This window comes from Lynx canadensis, chromosome B1 (assembly GCF_007474595.2).
Source record: "Lynx canadensis isolate LIC74 chromosome B1, mLynCan4.pri.v2, whole genome shotgun sequence".
Taxonomy (NCBI): Eukaryota; Metazoa; Chordata; class Mammalia; order Carnivora; family Felidae; genus Lynx; species Lynx canadensis.
In genome coordinates this window covers 151,246,823-151,268,863 of record NC_044306.2, presented here as the reverse complement: position 1 = coordinate 151,268,863, position 22,041 = coordinate 151,246,823, and the positions used below count along the sequence as shown (strand labels likewise).

Sequence of the window (22,041 nt, the reverse complement as noted above, 5' to 3'; positions counted from 1 at the left end):
ATTCTCTAGGGTATTATATCACTGACTGTCTTTTTTTTTTTAATGTTTATTTATTTTGGGGACAGAGAGAGACAGAGCATGAATGGGGGAGGGGCAGAGAGAGAGGGAGACACAGAATCGGAAGCAGGCTCCAGGCTCTGAGCCATCAGCCCAGAGCCTGACGCGGGGCTGGAACTCACGGACCGCGAGATCGTGACCTGAGCTGAAGTCGGACACTTAACCGACTGAGCCACCCAGGTGCCCCTATCACTGACTGTCTTTATGAATCATAAAATTTTCTACCCCCATTATTTTTCTTATTCAATTTTCTATCACCACAGATGAGTCCACAATATGTTTGTTTTATAAGTAGAGTGGAGAACTCTGACTCGTTGAGATGCTGCTAAATTATAAAAGAAGGCATTCTTTTTTTTTTAAATCATCTCTATACCGAGTATGTAAACATGAAAACAAAATTTAGCATAAATTACTTGGAAATATATGCTAGATAGTATATTCTTACAAAATTTTCTTTGTTAATACATCCAGGGATTAAGACTTAGAAAGTTACCTTAGAAAGCTTTGGGCTACCGTAACAAAATACCACAGGCTGCATGGCTTAAACAATAGAAACTTCTCACAGTTCTGAAGGCTGACAAGTCCAAAATTTGGATGCCAGCTGACTAAGGTTCCTGGTGAGAACATTCTTCCTGGCCTGCAGATGACTGCCCTCTCCCTATGCCCTCACACAGCAGAGAGAGAGAGAGAAAGAGAGGGGGAGAACGCTTTCTGGTGTCTCTTCGCATAAGGACACTAATGATATCATCAGGGCACCACCACTATGACCTCATTTAATCTTCATCGCTTCTTCACAGGCTCTATCACCAAATACAGTCACACTGCGAGTTAGGGCTTTAACATATGAATTTGATGGTGAAGGAGGGACACAATTCAGTTCACGGAAGAAGACAACTGCTATGTCTGCAAGGCAGACTGAGAGGCTAATTCTTCATGTCAAATTTTCCTGTTGTGACTTGAAAACTGATGGTTCTTGCAATATTAGGTAGGTCACAGTTCTCCAAACTGTTAATTATGATATACCTATTAATTTTGAAGCTGTGTAGTATAGACTCTACTTTAAGGATCATCCCTGAGAGAGAAGATAAGAGAATTCTTCATTAGTGCTAGGAAGCTGGGGATCTGCAATCCAGCCATTTCTTCTGGCAGAAAAGGGAGTAAGGCTCAGTTGCCCTGACTCCTTCCCATCTTTTCCTTCTATACGCATATCCTCAGCATATTCTATAATATGAAACAAATTGTACAAATTCAAATTTTCCTATTGGCTTTGTACTTACTCATTTATTATTTTATTCAAGTATCATTTATTGAGTGTTCACTAGTGTCAGATGTTGTGCTATAATCTAGAGGTACAAATAGCATTTATTTGTTATTTCCATAAATTTAACAAGCACCTAAAATGTACTAGACACAATTTTAGGCATCTGTGAATAAAACAGAAAAAGAATCCCTTCCCCCTGGAGTATATATTCTTTGGGAGGAAAAACAAACAAACAATAAACAATCAATTTTAAAAGTTTAATTTTACAGATATTAAAGTTGATAGGTGCCAATAATTATTACAACAGGATAAGAAGGTAGGAAGTGGAGGGAATGAAGTCAGTTACAAGAATAATTAATTTAGTATGCCTCATTGAGAATGTGAAATTTGAGCCAAAAAGACAAAAGAAGATGAGAATGTTAGATGAGCAGACATCTGGGGGGTAGAACATTCCAAGCAGAGAGAACAACTAGAGAAAAACTTTAAATCTGGCACGTGTCTGGTGAGTTCCAGAAACAGCAAAGAGGCCAGTGGGGTTGGAGCAGAGTGAGCCCGGGAAAGACAAAATCAAGGTTAACAGGTTACATCATGTAAGACCTGTAAGCCACCATAAAGTGTTGACATTAATGCTATGTAACTTGGACAGACATCTCAGCATTCTGAAAAATAGAATGACGTGCTCTGACTCATTCTCAAAGCATTGTCTTTAGATTTACATACTATAAACAACATAACTGCATTTTTGTTTTTAATTCAGCCGTATCAGTCTTGAGGTGAAAAGTTTATCTCATTCATCTTGATTATAAATTTGGATTTATTATTACCATATTATTTTTTATTTTTCATTTGTCCTTTTTTTTCCTTTTTGCAGTTGCTTATTTTTCTTTCTTCTTTTAAATTAATTTAAGTTCACCTCCACGTATTTCTCTGATTTTGAAGTGAATTTCAATAATTTTATTCTTATAGTTATTTCCCCAGAAATTTTGGCATGCTTATTTAACTTCACCAGTCCTAGCTTGATTTCCCTTCTGGATAATACAATGACCTCAGAATGCTTGATTCCAATAACTACACTCTTTCCTTGCTTATATGAAATTAGTGAATAAGATTTAATTTCTGTCTTAAGATTTTTATCCTCACTAATTAGACAGTATTGTTATTGTTTTATATAGTCAGTCATTGTTCAGATTTTTCTACTTGGTTGCCATTGTTTTATCTACTGAATGTCATGAATTTAAGATTTTTCCACAATGATCATTTCCTTCTTCTTAAAGGAGATCTTTTAGAAATTCTTTTAGTAAAAATCTATTGTTAGTAAAGTCTCCATTTCCATTTGCCTGAAAAAGTATTTCACTCTTGTTCTGAAAAATAAGATTTTGTTCAGAATAGAATCCTAGATTAACAGATATTTTCTTTCCTATTTTGGCTATATCAGTCTACTATCATCTGACTTCCATTGCTAGTATTGAAAAGTCAGCTGTCATGTAAATTGTCATTCTTTCAGATATAATCAGATTGTCTCTTCTCTGGATGCTTTTAAGTAATTATCCTTGTAATAAATTACATTTTTAAATTTCATAATGAAATCACTGCATTGCTTGGAAGAGCCATATAGGCCATGATTCTAATAATACATTGTTTGATAACTATCATAATAATGTATGTAGGATTTTTGCTTCATATTAGGATTTTCACTTGCTTTACCCTTTGCGTAGAATAATATGCAATTCCCATGTCTGGCTTCTTCTTGCCAATCAGATATTCTCTACTGGACTTTCTACTTCCAAGCAATTTAAAAAGACACCCTTTCACTCTCCCTAACATCACCCTGGTTAGACTTTTTAACTCTCATAACTAACATTATCCTGCCCATATTCTTGCTAAAGTATCTGCTTCTGCACCCCTCCACCATCCCTTTCTAAACCTGTGTGAGTACAGAAAATTCCCAGAAAATTATCTTTTTTCTTCATGGAATAGGCAAGATGGTCCAAGTTTCCTTTGTCCTGGCAGCTCAGATGAAATCAAGAGTCTTTCAGGTTGAGGTGCCTGGGTGCTCAGTCAGTCGAGCATCCAACTTTTGAGGTGACTCAGTTGGATAAGCGTCCAACTCTTGATTTCAGCTCAGGTCATGATCCTAGGGTCATGGGATCGAGACCAGCACTGGGCTCTGTGCTGACAGAGCGGAGCCTGCTTGGGATTCTCTCTCTCCCTCAAAATAATAAACACTTTTTAAAAAAGAGATTTTCAGGTCATAGGATTACCATTTTTATCATTTATTATAACTGGGTTTGGAGAAGATGAACATCAGTACATGTCACCAAACTGCCTGCGTCACAGTTCCTTACTTTGCCACCATTATGTTAAAATAAAATTCCATAATTAATGAAATGTATCTACACATATTGACTTAGAATAGCGTTCATTTTACATTGTTAAATAACAGAATAATTTAAATAATATCCTATTTTTCACAGAATAATAAGTATTTGCATGTTCAGATGTATATTTTTTACTCATATATATGTAAAAGTGCTTAGAGGTAGTAGTATAGGAGTGGATGGAGGGAATCTCAGTTTATTATAACTTCACCCCAAAAGTTTTAAGCAAATTTGTAATTTTAACTTCCTTTTTTGTTTTACTAAATTGAGAAAATAATACAAGCTAAAAAGAAAAGTCAGACACTCACCAAGGATTCCATTAACTTATATATTAGCTTAAAAATAAACAGAAAATCAGTTACCTAAAAATCTCTCCTTTCTTTCTTACTCTACTTTTGGAACCATATATTTAGCCTTCTGTTAATTATAGAAATAAGACACTGAACTTCCAGTTTTTATTAAACTTTTTCAAAATTCCATTCATTTCTCCAAAATACAACCTCATATCAGCACTTCAGTGTTTTATATAAACTTTTGCCACCTCATTAATTGTCAAGAACCAGAATCAAGGGTAGCCTTTATTCACACATGCAATTGAGGGAGTTAGCATCACTTTGCTTTCAAGACCTTCAAGCCATCATGCCCAGAAATGTGAGAAAGCACTGTTCCAGTATTCCATCAGTTTGATACCAAACGATGAAATGTATAGCACAAAAAGAACCTAGCTCTGCACGTTTGCTCTGAACAAGGCCATAAAGAAAGAGTATCCATAAAAAGAGGTCTATATAACTGAATTTCATGGGGGTACAAGAATACATTCTTTTTTTATGAGAAATTCTTATGCCTTGGAGCCCAATTGTAAGGGACTGCATTTCAACTCTTTCAACTCTTATTACTGGGGAAAAAATAAAAGATGGATTACTCTCTGATCTAACAAAACTCAAATGGCTAGCAGATTGAGCTCCAATACCTTTGCTCCATTTTTGAAATATTTGCAATGCAAATAACTGTTCAAGATTCCTTTGGCTACACTAACATTTATGTCTGTCATGCCAAATAAAATAGCTATTTATGTGTTTAAAGGAGAGCATTTCTTGTTCTGTATGTACACACCTGGGCTCACTTCCCTTGAGAAGATGCCTTAACAGCTCTAGTATAACAAGACAATAACAACAGAATAATAGAGATTTATAGTGATTGTCCAGGAGTCAACAGGGGATGGCTCACACAGTGAGCATAACCATAACAAGTGTCAGTTTTTTTCAAGCAGAAAACAAAAGTAGAGCTATTTGATGCAATCTAATGTTTCACCCACAAACCACACTGGACCTACAGCCTAATCACGGCATGCTCTTGTTCCCAGAATGAAAAAGAAAAATCATAAAATATTAAACTATAAACCCTATAAACCAAATTGCATGTAAAACTCTCATTTTGTAATGATAATTTTATGGATTTCCATTGCTAAAGATCTTTCCTAAAGGTCCAAACTAAGCCACAGATTGTTTTTGCTTATTCTACACAGTAAGAAGAAAATCAGAACATTTCCAGGTTTAAAAGTCTAGATTTCCAGGTTCTTTGAATTATCAGAGGATTTAGCAAATTTGTAATGACATTCCTGCATGGTAACAATCAGATCAGCTGAGTAACAGCTGCTGCTTTTGTTAGGTATTTCTTTTCTAGTTGAGTACATACTCTACTACTCCCTATTGTCTTTCATCTCCTACACTTTTACTAATTCATAAACAGTCATTACTTGTCTGACACTTCTTGGCATTTGAGTTTGCATTTCCCAGTACAGATAAATCCTATTACTGCTCCAGAGTCAGGCTTTATCATCAAGGATTTTATATCTCAGGAAAAGCTCTGATATAGACATTATGATGTGAAGGAATTTATAAGGCATACTAGCTGAGGCTTAGAGCTTCTAAAATGACTTACACATGGAAATTAAAAAATATCTTTAGATGAAAACTCCAAAGAAGAGCATAAAGAATTTAATCTTCATAAGGAGTAAAATTTCCAACTTTTGAATCTTGGAAGAGAATACATGGTGGTATAATGGAAGAATCCAGACCCTGGTGCTAGCCTTGCCTCTACTTTAGGCAGATGATCTTACCTATATAAGTCTCAATTTCCACATCTCTAAGGTAAAGGAATTGTGACCAATGATAATAAGGAGTGTACCTTCCAACTCCTGGTTTCTACATAAATTCCAAACTAAGGGGAAAGGACTTGTTCTTCAGACTTCCTGGCTCCAGGGGCGCCTGGGTGGCTCAGTCGGTTGAGCATCCGACTTTGGCTCAGGTCATGATCTCAAGGCTCGTGAGTTCAAGCCCCGTGTCGGGCTCTGTGCTGATAGCTCAGAGCCTGGAGCCTGCTTCCGATTCTGTCTCCCTCTCTCTCTGACCCTCCCCCATTCACGCTCTGTCTCTGTCTCAAAAATAAATATTCAAAAAAAAAAAAAAAAAGACTTCCTGGCTCCAGAGATCCAAGTGTAGAAGGAAGAAACATGTTTATATCTACCTTCTAGTTGTTTGGTAGCCTCTATAAAATGAAAAAATATATTTAATCAGTATTCTCCAATAAAATAATAATTTCTCCTTTGCTTTAATCATATTGAGTCTTCATCAGCTAGCACAAGGAAACATGCAATAAAACATGTTGAAGATATGAAAGACTGCCCCAAAGTATCTAGGTTTCTGCTGTTAAAGGAAATTTTTCCACAGATAATTTACTGATCTAATGGGCTTTTGTTCATGAATCACTAGTAGATAGGAGCTCAAAAGGGCTGCTTAAGGTGAGAGATTTTTATAGATCAAACTGAGCAAGAACCAGAAAGTTACACTGGGAATTTACTGATTGGGTTAAAGCAGGACTACTTTCCTTATATCAAGAAAAGGGAAGTCTTAGAGCTAGGTTACATAACTTGAGCTGAGCAAGGAAGTGGTAATTGGGTGGCCTAGGCCATCCTTTTCTGGGAGAGCCAAGAACAGAAATTCAGTTGTTTCCGTTTGCTTACATAAGTGACTCCAGCTTGGGTCTAGTCTAGACACTTTAACACTGGGATTACTCTGATGATTATAAATACTCTAGCCACTATTTTCTAAAACAATGATGATGGCTGTGGTTTATTGACTTTCTCCTAAGCTTCTGGTAGGCCCTTATATGCAGTATCTTATTCAATTCAGATCACCATTTCATTAACGCAGGAACCACTCATTTCCAAGCATCTCTGTATGTTCCTTCTCAAATTACATTTTCAATGCCATATTATGGAGGTTCAATAATGAGGTTCAGAAATGGGAAAATGTAAATCCAGAATGGGACAAAAAGCCTTCCTACTGCATTGAGTACCAACCATGAAAATGAAAACTTAGTAAGTGGTTATAGGACTTAAAAGTTGACATCTGCCCATTCCATCATTTTATTCTCTACATTCTTCAATTGCTTTTCTGTCAACATATATGCTTCTTTCTTTTAAAACTTTTTTTAATGTTTGTTTATTTTTGAGATGACAGAGAGAGCGCAAGTGGGGGAGGGGCAGAGAGAGATGGAGACACAGAATCCTAAGCAGGCTCCAGGCTCTGAGCTATCAGCACAGAGCCCGATGCGAGGCTGCTTCTTTCTTTTTGAATGCACACTGACACACATAACACTTATCAGTCCTAATATTTAACATTTAATAAGTAAACTCTGTTCTCACTTCCATTCCTCTCGATAGATAAATAGATAGATAGATAGATAGATAGATAGGATATATCTATATCTTCTCTCTATATATAGATATGAGTTTCTGTTATAAAATTGCTTGAAATATAAAAGAAATCAATTAAAAGAGAAATTATTACTTTAATTAACCTAATGTTTCTTAAAGAAATAATTTAAAAATATAAAGCCTCACTTTTATTATCTACAGCAGGAGTTGGCATACTTTTTCTGTAAAGGACCAGACAGTAGGGGAACCTGGGTGGCTCAGTCGGTTAAGTGTCCGACTTCGGCTCAGGTCATGATCTCGCGGTTCGTGAGTTCAAGCCCCGCGTCAGGCTCTGTGCTGATGGCTCAGAGCCTGGAGCCTGTTTCAGATTCTGTGTCTCCCTCTCTCTCTGACCCTCCCCTGTTCATGCTCTGTCTCTCTCTGTCTCAAAAATAAATAAACATTAAAAAAAAATTAAAAAAAAAAGGACCAGACAGTAAATATTTGAACCTTATATACTATATGATCACTACTGCAACTATTCAACTTTTCCATTGCAGCATGAAAGCAGCCATAGACAACAGATAAATGAATGAATGTAGCTGTGTTCCAAAAAGACTTTGTAAAAATTTTAATTTTATATAATTTTCATGTTATGAAATATTATTGTTCTTTTGTTTTTTTCCCCAACCATTTAAGAATGTAAAAAATATTCTTAACTCACTGGATACAAAATCTGTCCATACAAAGGCTATATTTGGCCTATAAGGCAAATATGTGAGATCTGACCATATCAAGCTATAGTTTTCTGACCCCTTAAATACAGAATGGAAATCAAAAGAATTAGCTTAGAGGGACACCTGGGTGGCTCAGTTCGTTGAATGTCTGACTTCAGTTCAGGTCACGATCTCATGGCTCCTGGGTTTGAGCCCCACGTCAGGCTCTGTGCTTTCAGCACAGAGCCTGCTTCAAATTCTGTGTCTCCCTCTCTCTCTGCCCCTCCCCTGCTCATTCTCATATTCTCTCTCTCTCTCAAAAATAAATAAACATTAAAAAAAATTTAAATAAGAATTAGCTTAGAAAGTTATCATGAAGTGCATATTAACCCATGTAACTACATGATGTCTATAACATAATAGACTCTCAATAGTTATCATTAGTAATTTTTATTATAAATAGGATTTTTTCCTTTAGTTTAATCCATACTCTTTCATAATAGGTTCTTAATCTTAATAGCTGATAAATACCAGGTTAGGATTTATAATTTCAACAGAATTATAAAAATAAAATCCAAGATGTTTCATTATTGCTTATTATAATAAAGACTGTGTTAGCTAGTGTTTTTTATAGTTCCAGCTTAGACATCTATGAACCTAATGTTTATATTTGTTCTATGCGATTTTTCCCCTAAGTATCTTCAGTATCATAGCACAACTTTCCTAAGTCATCACGAAATGTCACAGTGAAGAGAAAGAGAGCCTCAGAGTATCACAAATAGTTAAAATCTCAAAAGGAGTATCATAATCCATGGCTATGCAAGCAGCATATTTAAAAGGAGAGTTACAGCAAGCCAAATCCCATTATATTATATCAATAATATATATTTCTGTACTCAGTGATTCGCCATATTGAACAATGTCTAAGATGGTTGTATACACCAGAGGGAGCTGAGATGCAGTGTTAATGTTCTCAATCCTTCACCTGATAAGCATAACCATCAGCTAATGGTAGAAGTTTCTCTATAAAGAACCATATCCAGCAAATCAATTTTATAATCATTAACATGAAAAAAGTCCATTGTTCTTACATTTGTGACAACACATACACCTCTGTTGTTTCTATGAAACTCATAGGTGACACAAAGCTAGTTAAAGAAGATATATATTAGACGGCACAACCACAATGACAGAATATCCATGCTGTCATTTGGGACTGAATATAGCAAGCAGAAATTTAAGAGATGCAACTAGCAGGGGAGAAAACATTGCCCTACTCTGCTCAAACCTGGTCATACCTTCCCAGGAGTTGTGTTCAATTCTCAGTGAAGTGCTCTAGGAAGAATCCAGAGACACTGGACCATAATCAGGTCGGCACAATGTAAAGCAGTTTTGATCACGAAAAGACATGGGAAGGATGGTTACAGGAAATGAGAATTTTTTTTTAATGAGAAACATAGATGAAATAGGATAATAATCTTTAAAAAGTAGGACAACTCTCATGTCCAGTTGTTCTGTTCACTGTTTACTCTAAATATACCAAAAGAGAGGATGACACCAGGCCAAATTCTGGATGCTACAAGCAAGCCAACATAAGGAAAAGTATTTAACAGGCAGAACCATTGAAAGATAGAATGAACTGCTTTTGGAGATAGAGTCTGCCTTGCTGCAGGTGTACAACTTGGAATAGATGATCATTTGATGGGAATGTGGTAAGGGAGATTCAAATACCTCAGTGATGATTTGACCAAAATACTGATAAAGAATTATTATAACCTTGGCAGTCTGTTTCACAGGAGATGAATCTGTTCATGCTGATGGTTTATGAACAACTTATATTCCTTAGATAATTTTCTAACCTAGAAACAGGATCTTTCTAAGACCTAAGAAAATTAATTACAATATTTGAGCGGCATGAATAAAGGATTATAGGTGACAGAATTCTTATAACAACAAGACAGTATGGTACTGGCACAAAAATAGACACATAGATCAATGGAACAGAATAGAGAGCCCAGAAATAAGCCCATGTTTACTGGGTTTATATGTTTATATGGTTTATATATATGTTTACATGGTCAATTAATCTAAAAAAACAAAAAATAAAAGCGAGAATATACAATGAAGAAAAGACAGTCTCTTCAACAAATGGTGCTGGGAATGAATACTGGACAGTTACATACAAAAGAAAAAACTGGACCACATTCTTACACCATACATAAGAACAAACTCAAAATGGATTAAAGACCTGAATGTGAGATCTGAAACCATAAAGCTACTAGAAGAAAACATAGGCAGTAATTTCTTTGACACGGCTGCAAAAACATTTTTCTACACACGTCTCCTCAGGAAAGAGAATCAAAAGCAAAAATAAACTATCGAGACAATACTAAAACTAAAAAATTTCAAATAGCGAAGGAAACTGTTAACAAAACAAAAAAGCAACCTGCTGAATGGTAGAAGATAATTGAAAATGATATATATGATAAGGGGTTAATATCCAAAATATATAAACTCAACACCAAAAAATAAATAATCTGATTAAAAAAGGGAAAAGGACCCGAATAGACATTTTTTACAAAGAAACATACAAAAGGACAACAGACATAAGATGCTCAACATCATTAATCATCACAGAAATGCAAATCAAAGCCACAATGAGATATCACCTTATGCCTGTCATAATGGCTAAAATCAAAATGATAAAAAAAAATAACTATTGGCAAAGATGTGGAGAAAAAGGAACGCTTATGTACTGTTGGTTGGAATATAAATTGGTGCAGCCACTGTGGGAAATAGTATGTAAATTCTTCATAAAATTAAAAATAGAATTACCATATGATCCAGTAATTCTACTACTGGATATTTACCCAAAGAAAATGAAAACACTAATTCAGAAAGACATATGCACCCCACGTTTCTTGCAGCATTTTTACAACAACTAAGATATGGAAGCAACCCAAGTGTCTATCAATAGATAAATGGATAAAGAAGATGTGGTGTGTACATGCACACACACACACACACACACACACACACACGCGCGCACACAGGAATATTACTCAGTCATTAAAAAACAAATGAGATCTTGCCATTTGCAACAACACAGGTGGACCTAGAGAATATAATGTTAAGTGAAATCAGTCAGACAAAATACCATATGAGTTCACTTATATGTGGAATTTAAGAAACAAATGAACAAAGACAAAAAGAGACAAAAGAAAAACAGACCCATCAATACAGAAAACAAACTGATGGTGGCCAGAAGGAAGGTGGGTGGAACAATGGGTGAAACAGGTAAAAGGGATTAAGAGTACCCTTATCATGATGAGCACTGGGCAATATATAGAATAGTAAAATCATTATACTATACACCTAAAACTAATATACCACTGTATGTTAATTATACTCTAATAAAAATTTTTCAGTGAAAGCAGCACAACAAAACTACATAAAATTTTAACCTATAATCTTCCTTTTCAAAAGTAACCTCCACATCTTATAATTGACATGCTTTTATTCCTCTATAGAATCTACCCCAAATTATTTTAACCAGTTTTCTTTTCTGGAAAGTGTAGTGTACACTTGGCCAGTAGGAGCTGTCCTCAGTGTTGAGGGGAGAAGTTCTTTGCTGTGGCACAGTTTACTGATAAATGTACTTTTTTGTCCAGGAGGATATGGGGTGAAGTGCAACCCATGTACAATTCAGCCACAAGAGGACCTCCAAACAGACACAATTCCTAATTAAGAAATAAATTCTTAACTTCATATGGGGAATAAATGTTGAACTGAGATCTCTGCATGGGGAAAAGCAAGTTCTTGTTAGGTGGAACAAGATGCTGACCTTCTGGGAACTCTAAACAATTAGTTCCTTTTTCTCCATTGAGTAATTCATAGGTCCTGTTTGTGGACATTGACTTGCGGAGCAAAGAAAGCAAGACAAGAAGCTGAATTTAAAACTGAATAAAGGGTGACAAAATCTATGTATAAGATGATTCAAGTTTTCCTAAATTTGGACACCATTAAGTATAAAATCTCTGACACAACAAGTCCAGGATATTTTCTTCCTTCCCCAATTTTTATAGCAAATATTACAATGACTACAGTGAATTTTCAAGAATGCTACTCAAATGGCCTTATACCTACAGTGTCTCCTTCCTGGACAGCACCTCACGACCTTCTTTAACTATTACCTACAACATTGTAACATTGTAACGTATACATCTGTCTTCCCACACTAGACTATAAATTCCTCCATGCCTCATTGATCTTGGAAAATGCACTGTGCATAGTAGGTGCTCAAAACTGTAATTTAGAATAAATCAATACATTTATAAACTCATAAATATGAAAACACAAGATCATGGATGGCAGAAACCATGCTACATATCTTTTCACACATTATATTCAAGCACAGTGCCTTGAAACTAGAAGATTCCTTTCTTGCACAGCTAATGTTAATAAAAATCTTTGTTTCTACAGGACAAGTGCTTTTGTAGGACCTTTCCTTTCTCAAATGAAATAAAATTCTTTTGAACCTTCTGGGGAAAAAAAAAGAAAATATTTACCTCTGTTTAGTACAGAGAACTATTTAGAAGAATGAGGTTTAAAAAACTTAAATTAAACTAAGGATTTCTTTCCTCATTGTGTTTGGAATCCATATCCTGGCAGACAGTATCTTCACCCTAGTTGTAACTCAGTGTTTTGTGCATGGTATCCCAGCACTTGTGAAGTATTTCTGATTATGCTGAAGTCATGGGACAGTCAAATCTCTAAATCTCCAGGTAAGGATTTAATTTTACATTGGATTTATGGTAAATACTTTCACTACTCTGCTTCTCAAAACAGTGTGATTAACTTTGATGGAAACAATGAATGTTCAACCCTGGAGCAATGTCCACTTTCTTCTACTCTTTCTATGAGAATATTGGGATGAAGGAAAAGAAATAGCCCAGGAGCCTTTTAAGCGTCCTTATTTTTCTCTGTCACATCATTAAAGGTTCAATGAATCTCCAATTAAGTCTCCCTGGCTGCTGTCACCAATTTGATTGATAGATGTCCTTGGCTCACCCTCCACAGGATATGCCAGTACACCAGGCCCCCACCTGCCACCATCAATTATCACTCTCTTGTCATCGGTACCCTCACTTGTCAATTTATTTGCCACAAATCCAGTGAAGACCTCTAATCAGGGAGAAAAAAAAACAAAAAGGTATTTTTCTTTACTTTTAATGGTGGGAAAGAAAAATTCTTAACAAGTGAGATAGTGTTTAATCTTAGAGGAAACTTTGCTTTATGCTCTTCCATGTGCTCACTGTATCAAATTGACATAGAAGCTGGAGGTTATTGGGGCTGACTCGTAAATATGTTAGGATTCAGTTAACCAAAGCTAAGGGGAAAATGGGGGAATTATTAAAATATATATATAATATAAATATAAATATAATTATATATATAATAAATAATAAAATCATATATATGATTATATATATATTTATAAATATATATAAATAAAATTGATCCCATAGACTTTTGACACTTTGGGAATCCACCGAGCATTTGCAAGGAGAAAAAAAAAATCATTCAATATCTTCAAAAAACTGATAGCAAAAAGCACAGATTAGAACTGATTTAAAAGGATAAAGCAGTTCTTTGGTTGTTGTTGGCAAACCTGGTAAACATGACAAATTTTCCTTGTCTCCTGCCCCACCTGTTTAATGTTTAAACGTGAACTGATTGTAGTGCTTGATAACTGATTACCTGTCTAGGACACTGCAATCTTCTGTCTATTGACAGAAAAATATAGCCTCCCCTGGAGTGCCGATATCCATTCCTGCCTTTGACCATGAACTGCTCTGTGCAACCCTCAAGAGGCTCAGGTGCGTCTGACAGGATCTATGAAGGAGAGATTGATTCCATTTGGATGCCTGTTAGATAATGACCTTTGACCCTTGTACCTAAAATGACAACAAAAAAATGCCAACTCTTATTCATCTCATGTCCCAGGAAAGACAATTTATTTTTCTAAAAACAGTTCAGAAGATTTTGTGGGGGTTTTTTCTTCCTATTGGAGATGGAAATGGAAGGAGGAGAGAGGAAAAAGAGAGAGGATCATGGGATAAGGAAAGACGATGTCTCTTCATATGGGGAGTACAGGAAGTCATTTTCCTGAGCTAAAGACCTCCCAGGAATGACAGAGCCTCTCCCTAATCCACCTATTTTGCCACTTTGGGAGCACATTATTTACCTTATCATTAAATACACATTCTAAAAAGATGGTTTTATTCACTGAAGAAGGCATGTACTGAGCAGGGGAGAGAGATTCTCCTTATTCTCTATTCTACATTTAAAATTGTCCCCTCCTGCTGTGATCAAATCATAAAATATGAATAAGCATCTATAATGTCGAAATATGTGCATTGTAGTGCAAAGTGTCTACATGAGTAAGTAGATAAAGAACCAGTATTTATAGGACTATAGACTGCCACTATTTGATGAATACTATACTTTGTAGTGTCATTACATCAATTCTTCTAAGGTAAATATTTTCTAGGAAGAAGGGACAGTGGCTTATTAAATAGCTTCTACTATTTTATGCATTTTTTAAAAATCTCCATTTTGTTTTACCTATTAATGACCAGTCTAGGGACTTACTTCCCAATGTTTTAAAACATTTGTCATCTTAATAGCCTCTGTTAAAATGGCCTATCCTTAAGAAGAGGCATTCACTAAAAGGAAAAATTACCTGTAAATGAAACCAAATTGTAAACATCCTTAAATATTTATTGCTGCATTTTTCACAGTAGCCAATATTCTAACCCTATTTATTAAGTCATAAAATTAGGTCAAGGACAGATGACCCTGAAGTTGTGCGGGCTTAGTGATTACAAACCTGATTTATAAAGTCCATAGCTCACCCCTCACATAGACATTTCTGGCACATGGGAGGGCAAATTAACCAGTATTTCAGCTGAAGCCTTATCCAGATAATTTGACTACATGGTCACCAGTAACATTGCCCAATGTATGCAACATGAGTGGTTTGGACATGGAATAAAATTTCCATGTCAGGACACATTTCTTTCACCCCCAGATATCCAAAAGAACTGATTTTCCAGTTCATATTTAAATAATTCCAAGGAGTTCTCCTACTTCCCTTGAAGGACTCGGGCACTTCATTTGTTAAATCCTCTCTTTATTACGCCAGACAAAAAATAAGTTATAAAAATGTAGCTCTCCTTTACCAACATAAATACAGTGATTCCCATTATGCATTTACTCTATCCTCTTTACCAAGTTTTTAGCCGCACAAACGTTCCTGTCATCTGTGAGTTTTCCATATTTAATATGCATTATATTCCGTATAGTGCACACCAGAAAAGAAAGCTCTTTTAAAAATTAAAAAATAACAATTCAAACGACTGTCTCCATGATTCTATGGAACCATTGTCAGCTCTGCTCACACATTTACCTAATGTAGACAGCGAATGCTGCAGTCCTTAAACATCAAACATCTTAACATTCCAGGGTTCATTGTTTGCCCCTTAGTTATTGCAAGGACCATTCATTTCTGGTAAGTGTACTTTTTAATATTTTAACTATAATAGGAATCCTCCTGTGTAAACAAACTGTTCTGAGCCTATATTTAAGCTACACTTTCTAAAAACTACAAGGTTCTTAGAGCAATGCTTCAGAAACTTAACGTGCATATGAATCTCCTGGGCATCTTATTAAAATGCAGATTCTAATTCAGTAAATTAATAGTGGGACCTGAGAGTCTACATTTCTAACAAGCTCCGATATTGATACTACTAGTCCATGGACCACACTTTGAGCTGCAACCTGTTAGAAAATGCACATTAGACATTTTTCACGACTAGCACCCTTTGTCCTATGTCATTGGTTTGATGAATTTTCTAGATTAACTTAAACGAGTACTCAGATCTCAGACTCCTTTTTAACTCCAAACAACAAATAGTAAAATTATTTTTAATGAGTATTAGGGTTTATATTTTTAAACTAAAATCTCTGAAAAGAATCCAGTAGCATTATAGTTGATAAATCTATGTTGACAAAATAAGTTATATCTTTTTTTCTAATCCCTAAAATTGTGGGTTTCAAATATTAGTATACATAAGAACCTTCTGAGGAATTTATCAAAGGTGCACATTACAAAATCCTAAGATTTGGGACTGAAACATTGTGTTAAGTAAATACCCACTCAGTGGTGGTGAATCCTTTTGTTAGCATGGGTGAAATAAGCCAATAATGTGCATTTTACTATTGTGGGTGAGAAAATATAATGCTGTTTTTTAAAGACAGCAGGGATGCTTGAGGCTAGAATAAATACTTCATTTGGCCTCATAACTAAATCTTAAAATTGTTAGTTATTCAACCTCAGATTTTATTACGATATTATAAATGAAGTTCACAAGAGCCATTGAGCTGAATGCATCAGAGGACTGTTCTAAAGCCTTGTTTTAATTAGAAAATGCCAGTCAAATATTATGCTGGAGGATAAAGCATATGCAGACTGGTTGTTTTCAACTTGTAACTTCTTTCAATTTGATTTCAGGGGGGAAAAGACACATATAAAAGAGAACCCATATATGGAATATCTCAAATAATGTCAAGCAAAGTATAGGACATTCCTGTTTGTGAGATGAGTCTGGGAATAGGACAAATAAAGCCAATGACTATCTATTGTGCATGAGAATCTAATAAAGAGGCTACATTTGACCCCTGGGGGGAAATCACAGAAACAGAGTCAGGAAAATGTTGTGAAAATAACTTATATTAATAATTCATTCATCCATAGGTCATTTAACCTCACATTTCAAATATCCAAAGTGTAGCCAGGAACCCAGAAAAAGTAAGAAAGATACCTCTGAGAAGTCTAAATACCTGAAAAAGTCTACTTGGTATCATTTATACCTTGTATTTGAGAGTGAGAACCTTACATCTTCATCAAAATTTATTTATTCTTTAGGAACAATGTTAATAAGCTTATCAGGTTTTCTCAAGCTTGCAGATTAGAATTTTTCCATTGAAAATATGTTAATGTCTAAAAACTTACACAGCCTAATGTATGTCCCTTAAAATCCCCGATCAAGAAGAGAAAGGTGCTTAATCAATAAAGAGACATACATAAATAGGTATAAATGGTTACATGTATATAATATTAAATCTGAGATTCTCTAACACTTGCATCTTCTGAAGGGTTTTTTTGAGAATTAAACGTCTTAATTTTTTTTTTAAGGGCTTGGAAGAGTGGCTGGATACTATTATTGTTCTCATCATTATTTGTACTATGTGATAATAAAGAGTTGAGCTTTGGTCATGATGTAACTGGGATCCTTTTCAGATTCCATGCCATACTAAACGCTTGACCTTGAGCAAGCTGTTTAACTGGCTCTAATTCTCAGTCTCCTCCTCTGCACAATCATAGTTTTCACTTCATAGGTTGTGAAAAAGTTTAAACATCATAATGCAAAGTTTTTAGCCCCGTGCCAGGCACGCACAGAGTCCTCAATAACAGTTCATTGTTACTGCTGTTAGATCTGCAGTATTAAAATTCCATGTTACAGATGAGAAAACCAAGACTCAAAGATGCTACATAACTACGCAAATGTATACAGATATCAACTGAATGAATCAAGGGTCAAAGGTAGGTCTATTAGAGGTCAAGATTTTCAGTTTTCTGTCTACTAGGCTGCCTGTCACCAGTTTTAACTGCATTTGAAAGCTGTAAATGCAGCAATCACCACAGTTCTGAAAGTATAAAATGAACTTGACAAATGTTAGTGGATGGGTCTATATCAGTAGAACCACACTTAGAAGTCAGCTATAGGAAGACAGGATTTCTGAGACCTCAAAAAACTCCTTCCTTCACAGATAAAATAAAAATTCACACTTCACCAAATAAGTTAGAGAAAGACAAACATTGTACAAGTTTATTTATATGTGGAATCTAAAAAATGAAACAAATGAACAAAAACAAACAAACAAAACAAACTTAAGTACAGAGAGTAACCTAATGATTACCTGAGTCAAGCTGGTTATGGGAATGGGTGAAACAGATGAAGGAGGTGACTCAGTCGGTTCAGCAACTGACTCTTAATTTTGAAGTCAGGTCATGATCTCATGGATTGTGAGTTTGAGTCCCACAATGGGCTCCACACTGACAGTACAAAGCCTGCTTGGCATTCTCTCTCTCCCTCTCTCTTTGCTCCTCCCCAACTTGTGCACATGCTCTCTCTCTCAAAATAAAAAATAAACTTAAAAAAAAAAGGAGTTAGAAATTTCAAAATATAAAATAAGTCACGGAGATGAAAAAGTACAGCATAGTCAATCATATTGTAAAAATTTTGTAGAGTGATAGATGATGACTACACTTATTGTCATGAGCACTGAGCACTGCATAGAAGTGTAGCATCACTATGCTCTCCACCTGAAAGTAATATAACATTGTGTGTCAACTATACTTTATTAATTTAAAAAAATCACCTTTTACCAACACATTATTACCACTATGACATTCCACAATTAGTGATTCTTTCCTTTGTTTCTGTAAAAATATAAATATCCTATATGAATCATTTGTACTTTAGTGTGTAATGAGTTTATTATATTTGGGTTGTTTGATTCTTTATTGTTATTATTGTTCTTGGTTTGTGTTAAATCTGAAAACAGCTTTTGAGTAACATACTTAAGACTTAATAGAAAGTAGAGAAAGGAGTAATAAATTGAGACCAAACACTGGGATATGATCTGTAAGACTTTATATAACTTAGCTGCTACTAATTTCTAAAACTTCTTCTCTTGCTACTCCTTTCCTCTCACCCTGGCTTGGTAGAATATATATTATTATTCTCAATTAATCTTTGCCCTCTCTTTAAGAGGAATATAATATCGCTGCCTGTTGCCATGTGACTTATGGTGCAATGGGAAGAGGAATGCTTCCCTGCTCCATAAGGACTACCTTGGTCACATTCCTGCTTAACCGATGGAGTATGAGCCAATGGGATTGTAATTCAATCATTTCTAGCTCTTCCCTCTGTCATGAGAATGTCATGGCTGTTAGGAATTAATTGCTCCTCCAGCCTTGGTCCTAAAATGGAGACTCGGTGAGGAGCACCACAGCCCAATAGATCACCTGCAATATGTATGAGAAACAAGCCTTTGTTGTAATAATCAACTTGAGATGGTGGGTTGTTACTGCACCATAATAGTGAAAGCTGACTAACTCAACATTCCATCCACATTAAACTATTTTTAATTTCCTAACTGTGCCACACTTCTCACTTCTTGGCATTAGTACTGCCATTTCCTTTTGTGTAGATCACACTTGTTCTCCATTTTTAATTGTGAAACTCTTATTCAGCCCTTACACCTCAGCTTATAAACTGATCCCCCCAGGTGGTGTTAAGTGCCCTCCTATAAGCTCCCATAGCAATGATGCCTTTCCTGTCATAACAAGTAACCATGCTGAATCACAAATGCCATTTTATTGGTCTACAACCCTTGGGACACTGTTAGCTTCATGAGAGAAGGGGCCGTATCTTTATGTCTCTATTGTTTCCTCACTGTCAAGCCTAGTTCCTGGCTCACAATAAACTCATGGTACAATTTACTGAATGAGTTAATGAGTTAATGAACAAGTAAAAGAATGAGAGGCACTATGGTAAAAAGGTCAAGCATATAGTCTTTAGATTATCTGGATTCAAATCCTGGTTCTCTCACTTCCCAGCAGGACTAGCTACATAATTTGTGCAACCCAAGCCAAAATGAAAATGTGGGACTCCTTGTCCAAAAATGATTAAGAATTTCAATATGGCAAAAGCAGACCATTAAATTAAACATCAGGTCCTTCTAAACATGGTGCCCTATACAACTGCATAGCCCCCATGCCCATGAAACCAATCCTGCTGCCTAGCTATGTAAACTTGGGCAACTAACCTCTCTATGTCTCTGTTTTCTTACGTGTAAAATGAAATTAAATAGGATTGCTGTGAGAATGAACTAAACTAATATACATAAAGTCACTGTAATGGTGAATCCTACATGAGAACTATCTTTACAGACAGGAAAAACTATGAATGTCAAAGCAAATTTTAATTATTTCAAATTTGCCTAAGATTTTCTACAAACTACAGAAGATTGGGGTTTCCAACTGGAGGTGATTTCCATGCCAGGGGACATTTACAATATCTGGAGACATTTTTGGTTGTCACAACTAGAAGGTGCTTCTGGCATCTAGGGGACATAGACCAGGGATGCTGCTAAAATTCTACAGTACACAGCATAGCCCACACCACAAAGAATTAGCTGGACAAAATGGCAATAGCACCAAAGTGGAGAAACCCAGGCCTAAAGATTGATTTCTGAGCTTCCAAGGATAAAGTACTGAATTTTCCAGCCTCTCAGTTTCTCCATCCATAAAAGATGGCCAATAACACCTGAGCCTACCCACCTTAAAAGAATGTTGTAAGGATAAATTTAAGAGCAAAGAGCCCAGCTCTCAGAAGGGAAAGGGTACTATTACAGCCCGAGGTGTTATTATCAAGCTGTGCAGCCACTTTCACTCTCAGGAAGCCAAATGTTCTACTTGGAAATGATAATTTCCCTCCGCTAAATGAACGTTTTACTTCCCAGAGGGAGTAATTTTATTCACCTTTTGCCATCATTGGATTGGACCCATTACAGCTGTTGTTCTTCCCTTATTTGAAATTTCATAACACACATAACCATAGAACCTCTCCTGGAGGAATGTACAGCCACTGCAGTAACACACCACACACATGTGCCCACGTGTAAACAATCTGCTAACCCATGGGCCGTGGGTATTTATCAATAATGTCTTCCTATCCAAATGTGTTTCAATGGGACTATTCGGTAGAGAAGAAAAAATAATGTTCTTATGAGTTGTAAGAGTTCACACCAGCCACTCTCCCAAATTCCAATGTGAGTTAACAGATAAATTTTAAAGCACAATTCTGATTTTCTGTTCATAAAGTGAATGCTTTGGAGACTAATTAGAATGGCAGGAGGTGGTGGGGAGGTAAAGGAACAAGAAAAAGTTCAAACAGGAAAAATAAAGAAGAGAATCCTAGGGAACCACAAATACGCTAGACCAATACTCTCAGATGCCTTAAATGTGTAATTAATCAATAGTTTATGCATGAAGATTGCACTGCTTGCATGAAATCAGAATGGAGCTACATTACAGCAATTAGAAGGAGCTAATGTCAGTGCATGAGCCCCCAGATGTTTAGATCAATCGCTTTCTAACAAAATCTGTGTTCACAAAATAATCCCAGGATAGGAAGTACTGACTGGGGAAAGATTTACCTAAAGCGAGTATTGTGTCAGTGTCCTGCTTTTTTCTCCCCCTTTGTCTGACAGCAGATTAGCAGTGCTGCCACAGGCATGCTGTGCAGGATGTTGAAGGTGAAAGCTGAGAAGAAGAGGGCTGCTGAGAACTATAGAACATGAAGCAACTTGCCAAGGTCTATCAGTGCCTGTACAGGGGAACTCATGGGTATGAGAACCTCTTTCTATGGCTTCCTCTGACCAGAAGAAGTAGAGTAGGCAGGCAATGGTAATGATGACAGCAAGCACTATGGAAAGCATTGGGTGCTCTGGGGTCAAGGAAAAGGTCGCAGCTTTCCACTTTCCAGTGTTGGCACTGTATCTGTTTAGATGTTATGAGGACAGGCCACCACGATGCAATGGAAATGGAAGGGGACAGGGCTACAAGGGCCAATACCTGGACTCCAATTTCATCCTGCACCAGCTATCTGACCTAGACGTGATACCTGAGTCTCAATTTCCTCCTCTGTAAAATGAGGCTAATAATCCTTATAGGACAAGACTATGGCAAAGATTAAAAGAATTTATGAATAGAAAAGCTCATCATGCCTCACATACAGT

At 36.0% G+C, this 22,041-nt stretch overlaps 1 pseudogene; it reads left to right on the top strand.

Annotated features, from left to right (window-relative positions):
- The window catches only part of LOC115513067, a 74,479-nt pseudogene extending 52,876 nt beyond the window's left edge, over positions 1–21,603 (top strand).
- The last annotated feature ends 438 nt before the right edge of the window (positions 21,604–22,041 follow it).